We start from the raw sequence: 15526 nt of genomic DNA, 5'->3' as shown, positions 1-15526 counted from the left end.
CGGAATTCATTTTAACCGAAGTTAACGGATAATACAATTCAAACGATCGGTGGAAATTTATTTTATTTTTAGGTTAAGCGAGAAATGACTTAAATAAAATGGCTTAAGCACGTCAAAAGGGGGTATAAAAAGTTAATGAAACGAGAATAAAAATACACGAAACACAATATGGACCACCACGGGTACATAGAATGAATCGAAAAGCTTGGTTCGAGGTACTTACCCGTTGAAGATCGAAGAACGATGAAGAACGAATGAAGAACGTCGAAGAACGGTCGAAACCTTCGCGAAATTCCTTACGGAAACGTTTCGGAAGCGCCTCGGCTTGGATTTTCTTCACGGAAACAATTTTTCCAAGCAAATTCGAAAGAGAGAGAAGTGCCTCAGGGGCTGAACCCTTTTTCACTTCACTTCTCCCCCTATTTATAGAAAATTGGGGGAGAAGCTTGCCACCCAGCTCGCCCAGGCGAGCAGGGTTGCTTCCTCCAGAAGCAACAGCCTTCTGGAGGAATCTTCTAGAAGTGGGCCTGGTTGCTATTTGCACCCCCATTTTTACTAAGTACACCCCCTGCCTTTTTTTGGTGATTCTTTTTTCGTAAAGTTACGGAAACTTACGAATTTCGTAACGATACTTGTTTTCTTTCCGTAATGTTACGGAACCTTGTGGATTACATAATCATCCCCTTTTTGACTTACAGAATGTTACGAAACCTCACTAATTGTGCAACGATGCTTCCATTTGATTTCCGGTGTGTCACGGAACCTTACGGATTGTGCATCAATATTTTCTTTTGTGTTTCGGCACGTCCCGGAATTTCACAAATTGCCTAATGATGGGTGCCAAGCACCTTACAAGGACCAAACAAAGGTCGCATGTCATCAAGCAAAGGTCCCCGGACGAAATTAGGGTATGACACTTATGCTTCAGTTGTTGGGAGCCTCATGTATGTTCAAGTGTGCACAAGGCCTAACATTGCTTTTGCAGTTGGAATGCTAGGAAGATATCAAAGTAATCCAGGTATTGATCATTGGAGAGCTGCTAAGAAAGTGATGAGGTACCTTTAGGGGATCAAAAATTAAATGCTTATGTATAGACAAACAAACAATCTAGATGTGATTGGTTATTTAGACTCAGACTTTGTTGGCTGTGTTGACTCTCGCAAATCAACATCTAGGTACATTTTCATGATGGCTGGTGGAGCTATTTCATGGAGGAGTGTTAAGCAGACTTTGACTGCTACTTCTACCATGGAAGCTGAGTTTGTCTCTTGTTTTGAGGCTACATCACATGGTGTATGGCTTAAGAGTTTCATTTCTAGGCTGAAGATAGTTGATACTATTTCAAGGCCTTTGAGAATTTTCTGTGATAACTCAGCTACTGTCTTTATGACTAAGAATAACAAAAGTGGAAGTCGAAGTAAGCACATTAACATTAAGTACTTAGCCATTAGAGAAAAAGTAAAAGACAAGAAAGTGGTCATTGAGCATATAAGTACTGAGTTGATGATCGTTGATCCTTTAACTAAAGGCATGCCACCGTTTAAATTTAAGGATCATGTAGAAAGAATGGGACTTGGTTCCACTTTTTGATTGTATACATACATGTTAAAATTGAAACTTCTATATTGTGATGTTTTCTCATATTTAGGTGCATATTTATTTATTTGAGAAAAATTATATTTTGGACCAAGAATAAACATTGGGTTTATTCATTAAGTTTTATTACCACTTTGAGTATATTGCCTGGGAAATAGAGCATATTGTAATACATGGATGATATTACTCGTTATCAGAGGAACTATCACTATGATTCATATATTCATTTCTTGAGAAGATTGAGCATTGACTTAATCATTTAGTCAAAATGTTTGGACCAAGTGGGAGAATGTAATAATTTTGGTCTAAACATTTTGGAAAATGAAAAGCTCCATCAGTTTTGAAATTGAGAAGCCAAATTAAATGGCTACTAATGGATGGTAATGACCACTAATGAGTGGTAATGGCTACTAAATGCATTCTTGATGGTAGAATGCCTATATATAACACATGTATTTGGTCCCTGAGTTCATCTCTTCTAATTCATCTGATACACCATATAGAGAGAGAGAGTGTGTGTGAGAGCTTGGAAGAACCAAAACAAGGCAACTCTTTCGTGGCAATGGCTGGAGGTATAATTTGATTTTTGTTTTTCCATATTTTTTTAATGACTTGTGTTTCTTTTTGTAGTTTGTATTGTAACATCACAGGTTAAAAAATTTAGTCTAATAACAACCTCTCGAGCAATAGTGGCAGAATGTTGTATTAGTTGTTGCACAATAGATAAAATAACAGAAACCCGAATGTCTGGCCATACAAATTTTGCAAGCTCTCCACATGATTGACCAACAACTAGTCTATGTTCCTCGTACATGTGATTTATCTAGAATGCATAACAATAAAACAAAAAACTAAAAGCTTGGTTCCAAGGTCAAAATGACAAACAGAAGTAAAACATTATGGCCAGAATATACTTGTTCGCAACATCATCATAAATAATGTTTATGTTCTCATTTCTCCAACATTATTCAAAAATTTCTAGGTTTAGGATTTCCTATATTCTTTTCCAAGTACCGTTCAACTTCCATTTGCAATTTGTTAATTTCTTCTTTGTACTTATCTATGTTGGATCAAGTGGCCTCAGAATAATTAAGAATGGGAGGTTGAATTAATTATTCCTAAACCTTTACTAATTAAAAATTTACTCTTCTAAGGATTTTACTATGTTGTTAAGTGAATAAGGAGTAGAAGAGAAACTTAACCAAAAGTAAAAGCGGAAATTAAAAATGCACAGCGGAAATTAAAAGAGTAGGGAAGAAGGAGACAAACACACAAGAGTTTTTATACTGGTTCGGCAACAACCCGTGCCTACATCCAGTCCCCAAGCGACCTGCGGTCCTTGAGATTTCTTTTACAACCTTGTAAAAATCCTTTTACAAGCAAAGATCCACAAGGGATGTACCCTCCCTTGTTCTCTTTGAACAACCTAGTGGATGTACCCTCCACTAGAACTGATCCACAAGAGATGTACCCTCTCTTGTTCTCAGTCAAACCCAAGTAGATGCACCCTCTACTTGTACCGCAAAGGATGTACCCTCCAATGTGTTAAGACCAAGTTCTCACGCGGTTAAACCTTTGAAACTTTGTGAATGGGGATACAAAAGAATTCTCAGGCGGTTAGTCCTTTAAAATCTTTTGTATATGGGAAAAGGAAGAATCAAAAGAATTCTTAGACTGTGTCATTTTGAATTCTTTGACAAGAGAGAAGGGAGACACAAAAGAATTCAGGCGGTTAGTCCTTTGTTCTTTTGGAAAAGGGAGAAGAGAGACACAAAAATAATTCAGGCGGTTAGTCCTTGGCGAATTCTTTTTGGCAAAGGGAGAAGGGAATGAAAAAGATGAATAACACAAGTTTTGTTTTCAAGGTTTGGAAAACCAGAAAACTTAAGAAAGCTTTTGCAAAGGAAGAAGAAGAAGAAGTTCAAAGAGATTCAAGGGTTGTAAAGGATTGTAATGATTGTTTTGAATGAATTTAAAATGAAAATCAAGGTCTTGCTTTTATAGACTCTTCATGTCTGGTCAAGAAAACCATTAGAAGAGTTATGACCTTTAGAAAAACTTGACAACCATTGGAAAAGTTACATCTTTTGATTTTTGTTCAAAACTTATCACTGGTAATCGATTACCAAATCATTGTAATCGAATACACAAAGCATTTTTGTGAAAGGATGTGACTCTTCACATTTGAATTTGAATTTCAACGTTCAAGCACACTGGTAATTGATTACCAAAACATTGTAATCGATTACAAAATTTTGAAATCAATTGGAACATTGTAAATTCAGTTGAAAGCTTTTTGAAAACCATTTTGCTACTGGTAATCGATTACAACAATCTGGTAATCGATTACCAGAGAGTAAAACCTCTTTGGTAAACATGTTTTGAGAAAAATCCATGTGCTACTCAATTTTTGAAAAAACTTTTTCATACTTATCTTGATTAATTCTTCTCTTTATTCTTGAATCTTGAGTCGTGAATCTTGATCTTGATTCTTGGAAGCTTGAACCTTGAATCTTGATTCTTGATTCTTGAAATCAAATTTCCTCTTGAACCTTGAAATGTTCTTGATTCAATCTTGAACATCTTGAACTCATTCTTTGATTCTTGAGATCATCATCTTTGTTATCATGAAGTGTTCTTGACCTTTGAGCTTTTTATCATCACCTTTGTTATCATCAAAACTTCTTTGAATCAATCTTGATTCATCATGAAGCTTGCTTCTACAATCTCCCCCTTTTTGATGATGACAACTTCTGAAATCAAGAAACACACACACACACACACACACACACACATTTTCCTTGTCGATCACTTTCTTAAATTTCCATTCCCCCCCTTTGTTTTTGAATTTATGCTTCTCTTAAAATTAAGTTGATTACTCATGTGAGTTCTTGATTTAATCCCTATTTCTCAACCCTTTTGGCATCAACAAAAAGCCAAAGTGCGTAACAAGTTTGAAGCATACAAATACAACGAAGCATCCATACAATATTCATGGGAAAAATATTAACCAAATCATGCAGCACGAATCATGAAGCAAGAACCATGAATAGATCAAATATAAAATCCACATAGTCAAATAACATAATTAATATTTGTTCAAACATACCATGCAAATAAAGAAATAGTAAATTGTTCAAATATCATAATAAAATAGATTATTTGGATAAGTCACTAACATCTATTAGCCCTAATTCTCTTCTAATGTTGTAGAAGGTATCTTTACTCAGTGGTTTTGTAAAGATGACTGCAAGTTGATTTTTAGTATCTACAAATTCTAAAACAACATCACCTTTTAGAACATGATCTCTAATAAAATGATGCCTAATTTCTATATGCTTGGTTCTAGAGTGAAGAACTAGATTTTTAGATATGTTTATGGCACTTGTGTTATCACATTTTATGGGAATGTGATCTAATACTATTCCATAATCAGATAGTTGTTGCTTCATCCACAAAATCTGTGTACAACAACTACCGGTAGAAATATATTCTGCTTCTGTTGTGGATAATGCTACACTATTTTGTTTCTTGCTATTCCAAGAAACAAGTGCAGACCCTATGAATTGACATATACCACTAGTACTTTTCCTATCTGTTTTTGATCCAACAAAATCTAAATTTGAGTATCCTACTAGATTGCATAAAGAATTCTTAGGGTACCATAATCCTAAACTAACGGTTCCTACTAGATATCTTATGATTCTTTTTACTGCCATTAAATGTGAAAACTTTGGATTTGATTGAAATCTTGCACACATGCATACACTAAACATAATATCTGGCCTACTTGCAAATAAGTAAAGTAGAGATCCAATCATACCTCTGTATTGCTTTGGATCAACAGGTTGATCGGATTCATCTTTGTCAAGATAACAACTTGTATTCATAGGAGTAGCCAAGTGTTTTGAGTTTTCCATTCCAAATCTCTTAATGAGTTCTTTGCAATACTTTGCTTGATTGACAAAGATCCCATCATTTGTTTGTTTGATTTGTAGTCCAAGAAAGTAATTTAACTCACCCGTCATGGACATCTCAAACTCACTTTGCATATCAATAGAAAACTCCTTGCACAAAGATTCATTAGTAGATCCAAAAATTATATCATCAACATAAATTTGTACCAACAAGATATCATTATCCTTTTTTTTATGAATAAGGTGGTATCCACTTTCCCTCTAGTAAAATTCTTTTCTAATAGGAATTTACTTAATCTTTCATACCATGCCCTAGGTGATTTTTTTAAGCCATAAAGTGCCTTCTTTAATCTATAGACATGGTCTAGTTTTTGTGAGTCTTCAAACCCAGGAGGTTGTTCCATATATACCTCTTCCTGAATTAGACCATTTAAGAAAGCACTCTTGACATCCATTTGATATAGTTTAAAATTCATAATAGATGCATATGCTAATAACATCCTAATGGCTTCTAATCTAGCTACAGGTGCAAAAGTTTATTCATAGTCTATACCTTCTTCTTGGTTATATCCTTTTGCTACAAGTCTAGCTTTATTCCTAATTACTATACCATTTTCATCCAATTTATTTCTAAATATCCACTTAGTTCCTATGATTGGATAATCTGAAGGTTTTTCTACTAATTCCCATACATCATTTCTTTCAAATTGATTTAATTCTTCTTGCATAGCTACTATCCAATGGTCATCTATAATAGCTTCCTTAAATTTTTTCGGTTCTATTAATGAAACAAATGCCATATTATTGCATAAATCTTTAAGAGAGTGTCTAGTTGTTACCCCTTTTGAGATATCACCGATGATGTTGTCAAGAGGATGATTTCTTGAAGTTTTCCATTCTTTGGGAAGATTATCATTTTCTTGTGTTGTGTCATCTTGATCATCCTTGTCTTCATCATCTCTTTTTCTTTTCAGATTTCTTTCTTCATTTTGTGTATCTTCCAAAGTATCTGCAATATCATCAAGAAACTCCTTTCTCGGGGAGGTAATATTATTTTCATCAAAAGTAACATGTATTGACTCCTTAATTGTCATGGTTCTTTTGTTGTATATTCTGAATGCTTTACTATCTAAGGAATACCCAAGGAAGATACCCTCATCTGCCTTAGCATCAAACTTTCCTAGGCTTTCTTTACCATTGTTTAGAACAAAACATTTACATCCAAAAACATGTAAATGTGCAATGTTTGGTTTTCTATTGTTGAAAAGTTCATATGGGGTTTTCTTAAGAATGGGTCTGATTAAGGCTCTGTTCATAATATAACATGCGGTGTTAACCGCTTCTGCCCAAAAGTATTTTGGAAGAGGTGTGTCATTTAAAAGAGTTCTAGCAATTTCTTCTAGGACTCTATTTTTCCTTTCTACTACTCCATTTTGTTGGGGTGTCCTAGGTGCAGAAAAGTTGTGTTCCATGCCATATTCATCACAAAACATTTCAAAATCATTGCTTTCAAATTCACCTCCATGATCACTTCTGATGGAGATAATTTTGAGATTCTTTTTGTTTTGAATGACTTTGGCAAGTCTTCTAAATGCATGAAATGCATCATTTTTATGAGTAAGAAATAAAGTCCAAGTATACCTAGAATAGTCATCAACAATTACTAATGCATAGTAACTTCCACCAAAACTCATGACCCTAGATGGTCCAAACAAATCCATGTGTAATAATTGCAATGGTTGAGTGGTGGAAACAATATTTTTAGATTTAAAAGATACTTTTGTTTGTTTACCTTTTTGGCATGCATCACATAACTTATCTTTTTCAAATTTTAATTTAGGCAAACCAATAACTAGATCTTTTGAAATTAATCTATTTAGATGATCCATGTTTATATGAGCAATTCTCTTATGCCATAACCATAGATCACAATCTTTACTTAAAAAGCATCTATCATTTTCAGATTTTTGTTTTAAATCAATCATGTAAACATTATTTTCTCTAAAACCTATATGTTCAATATCTTTGTCATGCTCATGCTTAATAACACATTTTTCAGAATCAAAAGATACTTTATATCCTCTATCACATAATTGACTAACACTTAATAATCTATGCTTCAAACCTTCTACAAGCAACACATTTTCAATAGTTGTAGAAGAACTCGTACCTATTTTACCGACTCCAATAATTTTGCCTTTGTTGTTGTCGCCATATGTAACGTGTCCACTTTTCTTGGGGGAAATGGTTGTGAATTTGGATACATCTCCCGTCATGTGCTTGGAACATCCACTGTCTATGTACCATTTCTTCCTTACAGAATCTTCTTTGTTATTTTCATGACATTTTGTCATGAGACACAAGTAGGCTTGGTCTTCATCATAATCTTGAAATGATTTCAGATTTGACCTGTTCCTGAAAATACTTTTGAAAAACAGAGAATTTAAAGAGGCCATGAATCTTGAAGTGGTTAAACTTTCTACAAGAAAACTGGCTCTGATACCACTTGTAGGATCAGAATAATTAAGAAGGGGGGGTTGAATTAATTATTCCTAAACCTTTACCAATTAAAAATTTACACTTCTAAGTTTTTTACTATGTTGTTAAGTGAATAAGGAGTAGAAGAGAAACTTAACCAAAAGTAAAAGTGGAAATTAAAAATGCACAACGGAAATTAAAAGAGTAGGGAAGAAGGAGACAACACAAGAGTTTTTATACTGGTTCGGCAACAACCCGTGCCTACATCCAGTCCCCAAGCGACCTGCGGTCCTTGAGATTTCTTTTCCAACCTTGTAAAAATCCTTTTACAAGCAAAGATCCACAAGGGATGTACCCTCCCTTGTTCTCTTTGAACAACCTAGTGGATGTACCCTCCACTAGAACTGATCCACAAGAGATGTACCCTCTCTTGTTCTCAGTCAAACCCAAGTAGATTTACCCTCTACTTGTACCACAAAGGATGTACCCTCCAATGTGTTAAGACCAAGTTCTCACGCGGTTAAACCTTTGAAACTTTGTGAATGGGGATACAAAAGAATTCTCAGGCGGTTAGTCCTTTGAAATATTTTGTATATTGGAAAGGGAAGAATCAAAAGAATTCTCAGACTGTGTCGTTTTGAATTCTTTGACTAGGGAGAAGGGAGACACAAAAGAATTCAGGCGGTTAGTCCTTTAATCTTTTGGAAAAGGGAGAAGAGAGACACAAAAAGAATTCAGGCGGTTAGTCCTTGGCGAATTCTTTTTGGCAAAGGGAGAAGGGAATGAAAAAGATTAATAGCACAAGTTTTGTTTTCAAGGTTTGGAAAACCAGAAAACTTAAGAAAGCTTTTGCAAAGGAAGAAGAAGAAGAAGTTCAAAGAGATTCAAGGGTTGTAAAGGATTGTAATGATTGTTCTGAATGAATTGAATGAATTTAAAATGCAAATCAAGGTCTTGCTTTTATAGACTCTTCATGTCAGGTCAAGAAAACCATTAGAAGAGTTATGACCTTTAGAAAAACTTGAAAACCATTGGAAGAGTTACATCTTTTGATTTTTGTTCAAAACTTATCACTGATAATCGATTACCAAATCATTGTAATCGAATACACAAAGCATTTTGGTGAAAGGATGTGACTCTTCACATTTGAATTTGAATTTCAACATTCAAGCACATTGGTAATTGATTACCAAAACATTGTAATCGATTACAACATTTTGAAATCAATTGGAACATTGTAAATTCAGTTGAAAGCTTTTTGAAAACCATTTTTCTACTGGTAATCGATTACAACAATCTGGTAATCGATTACCAGAGAGTAAAAACTCTTTGGTAAACATGTTTTGAGAAAAATCCATGTGCTACTCAGTTTTTGAAAAAACTTTTTCATACTTGTCTTGATTAATTCTTCTCTTGATTCTTGAATCTTGAGTCTTGAATCTTGATCTTGATTCTTGGAAGCTTGAACCTTGAATCTTGATTCTTGATTCTTGAAATCAAATTTCGTCTTGAAACTTGAAATGTTCGTGATTCAATCTTGATCATCTTGAACTCATTCTTTGATTCTTGAGATCATCATCTTTGTTATCATGAAGTGTTCTTGACCTTTGAGCTTTTTGTCATCACCTTTGTTATCATCAAAACTTCTTTGGATCAATCTTGATTCATCATGAAGCTTGCTTCTACAATCTAAAGACACAGGTTGAAAATTGTCAACATTTGTAACAACCAGATTATTTCCAGAGCTCGACCCTTCAATACTCATTTTAAGCTTACTGATCTCAACTCTGCTAGCATAGAGAAAATTAGAATATCTACGAGATGAAAAGCACAGAATAGCAGCAAAACATTGGTTATATTTCTCCTTCTTAGTAGAAACTAAAGAAAGAAAGGGGAAAAAGACATATATCCTTCTCATGACAACATCAAGTGGCGCCAAATAACAAGACGAACATAAATAGAAGGAATCACAAGTTCATGCATTACATGTCATAGGATACGATTCTTTTTTCTTTTTTGGGTAACAAAAATTGAAGGACTACAAGTTTGTTTGCAATATTTCAATTTTCAAGAGGTAATACTTCAATATAGAGTTCAAGGCACAACAAAGCTAAATTCTTTCAAATGCATGATAAAACAAGTAATCAATGGGAGAACTACTACTTAATATATTTCCAATTTACACTGAATGAACCAAATAAATGCCTAATCAATTATTTTTAATGTTTTCAATCATTTTTTAGTTCATCATGTTAAATTGGAAATATATGTTGGTAAAGATATCATAAATTGTAATCCTCCCATAAATGTATACCAAATGATAAAAACCCGAGTGGCATGTATTTGAATATTGGCAGTTGATGAAAGTCTCAATAACTTCTTAGCCTCATATTCTTCGAGAAATGGCTTATACATTGACTAGAATAAATCAAACTGCCCAATAACAATCTTTTTCACCTGGATAGATTGTGAAAAAAAGGAACCTCAGTAAAAACATAAGGAAAAAGGACACATATATGAAAAAAAAAAAGAAATTAACATTTCATATAACATTCCACTTAAGTAGCAACAAAGGAATACCTCATTTTTATCCTCAGCTAATAACATCCATATATGAAATGTGTATGAGAGACTACATACTTTGGCATATAGATCTTCCTGCATGGATGTGGTTCAATCATTTCAATTGTTCCAACTCTCAAAGTAAACAATTTAGTAAGAAAGAAGTATACCTCTGTGAATTGTGATGGAAGCAGGACTAGAGTAGTTGACACTACAACTCTCAAGTTAACAGATTTGATGTTGTTGACATCTAAAGTATCGACGACAATATGAACCTGAACGAAACACGTCCAAAAACATAGGGAAAAGAAATAGGCCTCAATTATGGATTCAAATTATCAGGAAAATTGAAGACAGACAAACTAAGATAGATATGTGACACTAGCCCAGGAAAAGTGTTTCATGAACTATGGTACACTTTGGTATATATGTTGTATGCAGTACAAGACTTTTTGTGATATGAGGTACAAGGCATAGATTTACATGGCTATTTAGGAGCAAAATTAACCGACAATCGGATTACCACATATAAACTTCCAATAATTGAATAGGCTCATTTGCTTATTTTAAAACTCATGGTCCATAATTTCTTTTATTAGTGTAATTGCAATGCCTTTCGATTTTCTTTTTTTCTTTTTTTTTTGTCCTCCTCTATATGTTACTAGTGTTCCTCTGTATATCTACCTTCATTGCTACTTCATGACGACAGTCTGTGAATAAGAGGTGAATCACAACGCTTAAAAGTACTTACTATACAAATGGTCCTACTTGAACACGAGAAAATATAAATTAGCAAACATGCCAAAAATAAAATATCTATTTCTTTTATTCAGAGATTATTTGATGATATTGATATATGAAAATTAAGAATCTAGCTTACTGCTGACGAAACATCAATAATCAAATGATCCTAAACATGAAGAGGAAAATAGAGGGTAACATACTGATTTCTGTAACCGACCCCACAAGTAGAATTTCTCCCAATATTGTACATCTTGAAGTAAGTCATGCATTTGTACAACCCCATACTTGAACAGCTACATAAATTTGCTTATAGAGACAAGGAACCATGAAAAATGTAATCTTGATTTAACAAATCAGCAAAAAAGCATGTTATGGAAACTAAAAAATATCCCACGATTCTAAATAAAATGTTTTGGAAGGTGAGTTTGCTAAAAATGGAGGGTAACCAAGTATTACTAAAGCAAATGTATATTATTGCTAAAATAAATGTGAACTGACCATAATTGTTTGTTATCAATATACAATGAAAATGTTTAGTTAGAAAGAAAAATGTTCCTATGTCATCTAAATTTTTCTAAATTCCATGTTTTTAATTTGGAGAAAATATGTTGCCTATTTGTTGTGAAGTGTTGTCATGGTCTCTTTGTCTAACGGTGTTCCATCACAAAACCACTGCAAAATTGTAAATATCAAATGATTGATGTACATAAAACATTGGAATTAGAGTTTCATATGAAAGTAAAAATTAAAACGTGTTATAGTAAACATACCCTATTCCATTCATTCTTCAAATCGCCGCTCACTATGCACCACATCCAATGCATGACATAATATCCACATTCGTAGCCTTCGGTTTGAACATGACTCTAAATGCAATATCAAATATGTTTACTTAAGGTAGTTATTTCAAAGTAACACACGACAGTAATTGGAGATGGATATATTGATTTGATATAATGACATACCTTTGGTTCAATCCACCAAGGCACAACTTGATCTAGCTTTCCTTCCAAAGTAGTGGTTAATGTCTTCATTGCACTAGTTTAAAAATAACTTAACATATATAATCAAATAATCATTGTGTTTATACACTACAATTTCTATACAATAATTGACTTATAATGTTAAAACTAACTTGTTCACTGCAGTCTTGATGTTAACATCAAGCTTCTTATGCAAAGAACAAAACCAAACAACAATATTGTCCCGTGGACACAGAACAACAAGTTGCCAATGTGCCCTGAAGACGAAAAACATTAGTTAGGCAACAATAATGCACATAATATCCATATTGTACAACATCAATTCAACTTATTGATTCAGGTAAGCTCCCAAGTACACTTCTCGTTGTGATTCTGTGACCCATGTTTGAATGTAATGTTGACATTCTTCACGTTTGTTCTTTACGTTGTGTATAGACTGAGGTTCAAGGAAACCATACAGTGATCCATAACCTAAGCTTGTACTCCAATCATTCATAAACCTGTTTCAAACATTTGACATAAATATTGTTAATGGTATATTTTAACCAAGTTACATTATCAGTTCACAAATGAAACATCTGCTAAACCAAATTTACTTACATTAGTATGGATATGTTCAAACACTTGTTACCTAAAATTATCTTAGTAACATCTGCATGTGTGATGAAAAAGCCATCTTTGACATTAGGTATCCCAAATTTTGTCCCATCCCACTGCAACTCAATTGGCTTTAGGTAAATATCAAAAATTTCTTTACCAATTTTCCCAATGGATCAACTGCAGCCACTACATTGTCCATTGTAGCAGATTTAACTGGTTTCGGCAAACGCTTCTATGAATCCCACATGGTTAACGAAAATATCAATTACGCTAATTTTTTTAACAATGCGACTAAAATTAATATTCAGAGGCAAAACTAAATACCTCATCAGATATGGGTTTCACAAGATGTGTCGGCCACCCCCACGAATGTGCCAACGGCCTACCTCACAAACTAAATTTATGATGTCGAGAAAGGGAGTTGAGCATCACCATGGTAAACTTTGACACCATGGTAAATTTGCATAAGGGACATTGTGTATCGTGGACATACTATCATACACTTTTCCCTATGCCACTAGTCAAGTAGATAGGTCAACAACTACATACAAGCCCATGGCATCAGCGTGCACATCAGAAGTCTCTTTACCTAATGGATTTGTGTCAGTTTCAGCACAACTCCCCTTCATGCTCACACGTGCAGCTAATACTTGCGTATCCAATGGCTAAAGTAAGGGTGAGTGTTGTGATACAATTTAGGATAACTCCAATTTGATTGCTTGTTTCACCTCTTGTTTAATTATCTCCAAAGTGCGTTTGTTTTCCTTTTCTACCTTCCTCCTCCACGCTTCTTGTAGGTTCTTGTTTTCTTCTTCTACTTCTTTCCTCCATTCTTTCTTCAAGTTACCGATGATTTCAGCCAATTGTTGTTGAGTGATTGATGCAGAGGAAGTGTTGGAGCCACATGATACCTGTCCAAAGTACTTGCTGATTGTCACACCTGCCACCGCCACACGTACGCGACCTAGATGCTCTGGTCGGCCAATAGTAGTGTTCAATTTGTCCTCACAACCATGCAGAACAAAGCTGCCATGCGTTGTCTACTCTTCTAAAGAGTCATGTGAACAACACAACATGAACTTACAATCCAACGGAGATTCTTATTATACAATTAATTAAGTCCCACTGTCAAATGCCAAGGTAATTACTCATAATTTTGTCTGATATTTGTTGGGCTGCTGTAGAGGTCATCTAGCCATATCGCTTTGTGTGGGCCATCTTCCACTTGACATGTCTAGAAACAGGGGATGGTGGGTCGACACTCACTGACGAATTTTCAGTAAATTCAGCTTGGTGTTCTCATGTATTCCTTTTCTCGTCCATTAATTTTTTTTCAAGTAGTTCATAACCCCCACGAAACAGTAAGTGCGGATAGTCATTGTATTTTTGAATTTCCTGGGCCTTTTTTCTGTATTCCCTTACAAAAAAACAAAAACATTTTCTTCAAATTAGTAAATACAAATATGTTAACAAATTCAATTCTACATACAAAACTAACTAGTAAAATAAACTTGCCAATTAGGGGTTTGGCGGCTTTTTGCAAATTCGGCCCAAGTTGTTGCATCAATACCATACTTAATAGAAAGATCATCTTTTTGTTGACCCTCACTGTCAGCATAAACATATTTTATCGTCAAGGGAGGATTTAAATTGCCTCCATCGAGTAGCGACTGTTAACATCACCTTCTTTTTCGCACTATCACCTTCGAGGATGTCAAATTTTCCCTCCAAATCGAAATTGTTAAGTAACAGTTAGTGAATAATAATATTTTGAAAATAATTATATGAAATCATATACAAATGTCAACTTAAATATGGACTTACCAAAATGTCATCCCATATTAGATTCTTTAAATATTCTGGTACAACATTCCAATTGGAGTGGACAATAGGAATTTTTTCTCACGCTACAACCCCCAGATAACTATGAAAGTTTTCTTTATGGGGGCTTGATCCTCTCCTAGTGGTAGGATTGACGTTAACTGTTGGCCGTGGCTGATCCAAGCTTCGAACAATCAACCTTCTCAGTCGAGTGGATTGTCTAGTCCTTCTAGACGTAGCATCCAAATGAAGATTTGAATGTGGAGGGGAGCTTGGGGTGTTGTCATGAGTTTGCACAATTCAAACAAATTAAGTTAGGACATAATCAGTTATATAAACAACATATAAGCATTAAGTTGTAAATATTCAAATACATAAATGTATTACAATTATGCGACATGTTATATACATTACTTTGTTCATAAGCAGTTACGTAGGAATATTCTCCCATAAACCTTCATCATGATCATTACGATTTGCATGTACATCATCCTCCTGATCTTCAACATTTATGAAAGGCATTTGTTGACAGAAAGCTGGCATCTCACTGATATCCAGTGATGAACCATCAATATGGTGACTGATAGAAATTGTTCTCCCTTGTAGAACCATTGACCATCTCGAGTCGCACGGATCTTGGACTTAAAATACTTGTCTAGCTTGCACTGCCATGATGAATGGGTCATCGTTGTAACCAACCTTTTGAAGATCTACCAAAGTAAATCTCATTTTGTCTTTGCGTACTTCGGTATTTACATTTACCCACTGACACTTGAACATGGGCACTCTAAATTCACCGTAATCAAGCTCCCAAATATCTTCAAT

General features: G+C 34.4%; 1 pseudogene; it reads right to left on the bottom strand.

Annotated features, from left to right (window-relative positions):
* Positions 1-9796: 9796 nt before the first annotated feature.
* LOC114397291 lies at positions 9797-11566 on the bottom strand (annotated as a pseudogene).
* Between the last annotated feature and the right edge of the window lie 3960 nt (positions 11567-15526).

This window comes from Glycine soja, chromosome 18 (genome assembly GCF_004193775.1).
Source record: "Glycine soja cultivar W05 chromosome 18, ASM419377v2, whole genome shotgun sequence".
Lineage (NCBI taxonomy): Eukaryota > Viridiplantae > Streptophyta > Magnoliopsida > Fabales > Fabaceae > Glycine > Glycine soja.
Note: the sequence above shows the minus strand (reverse complement) of the source record. Positions and strands in the feature narration are given on the sequence as shown.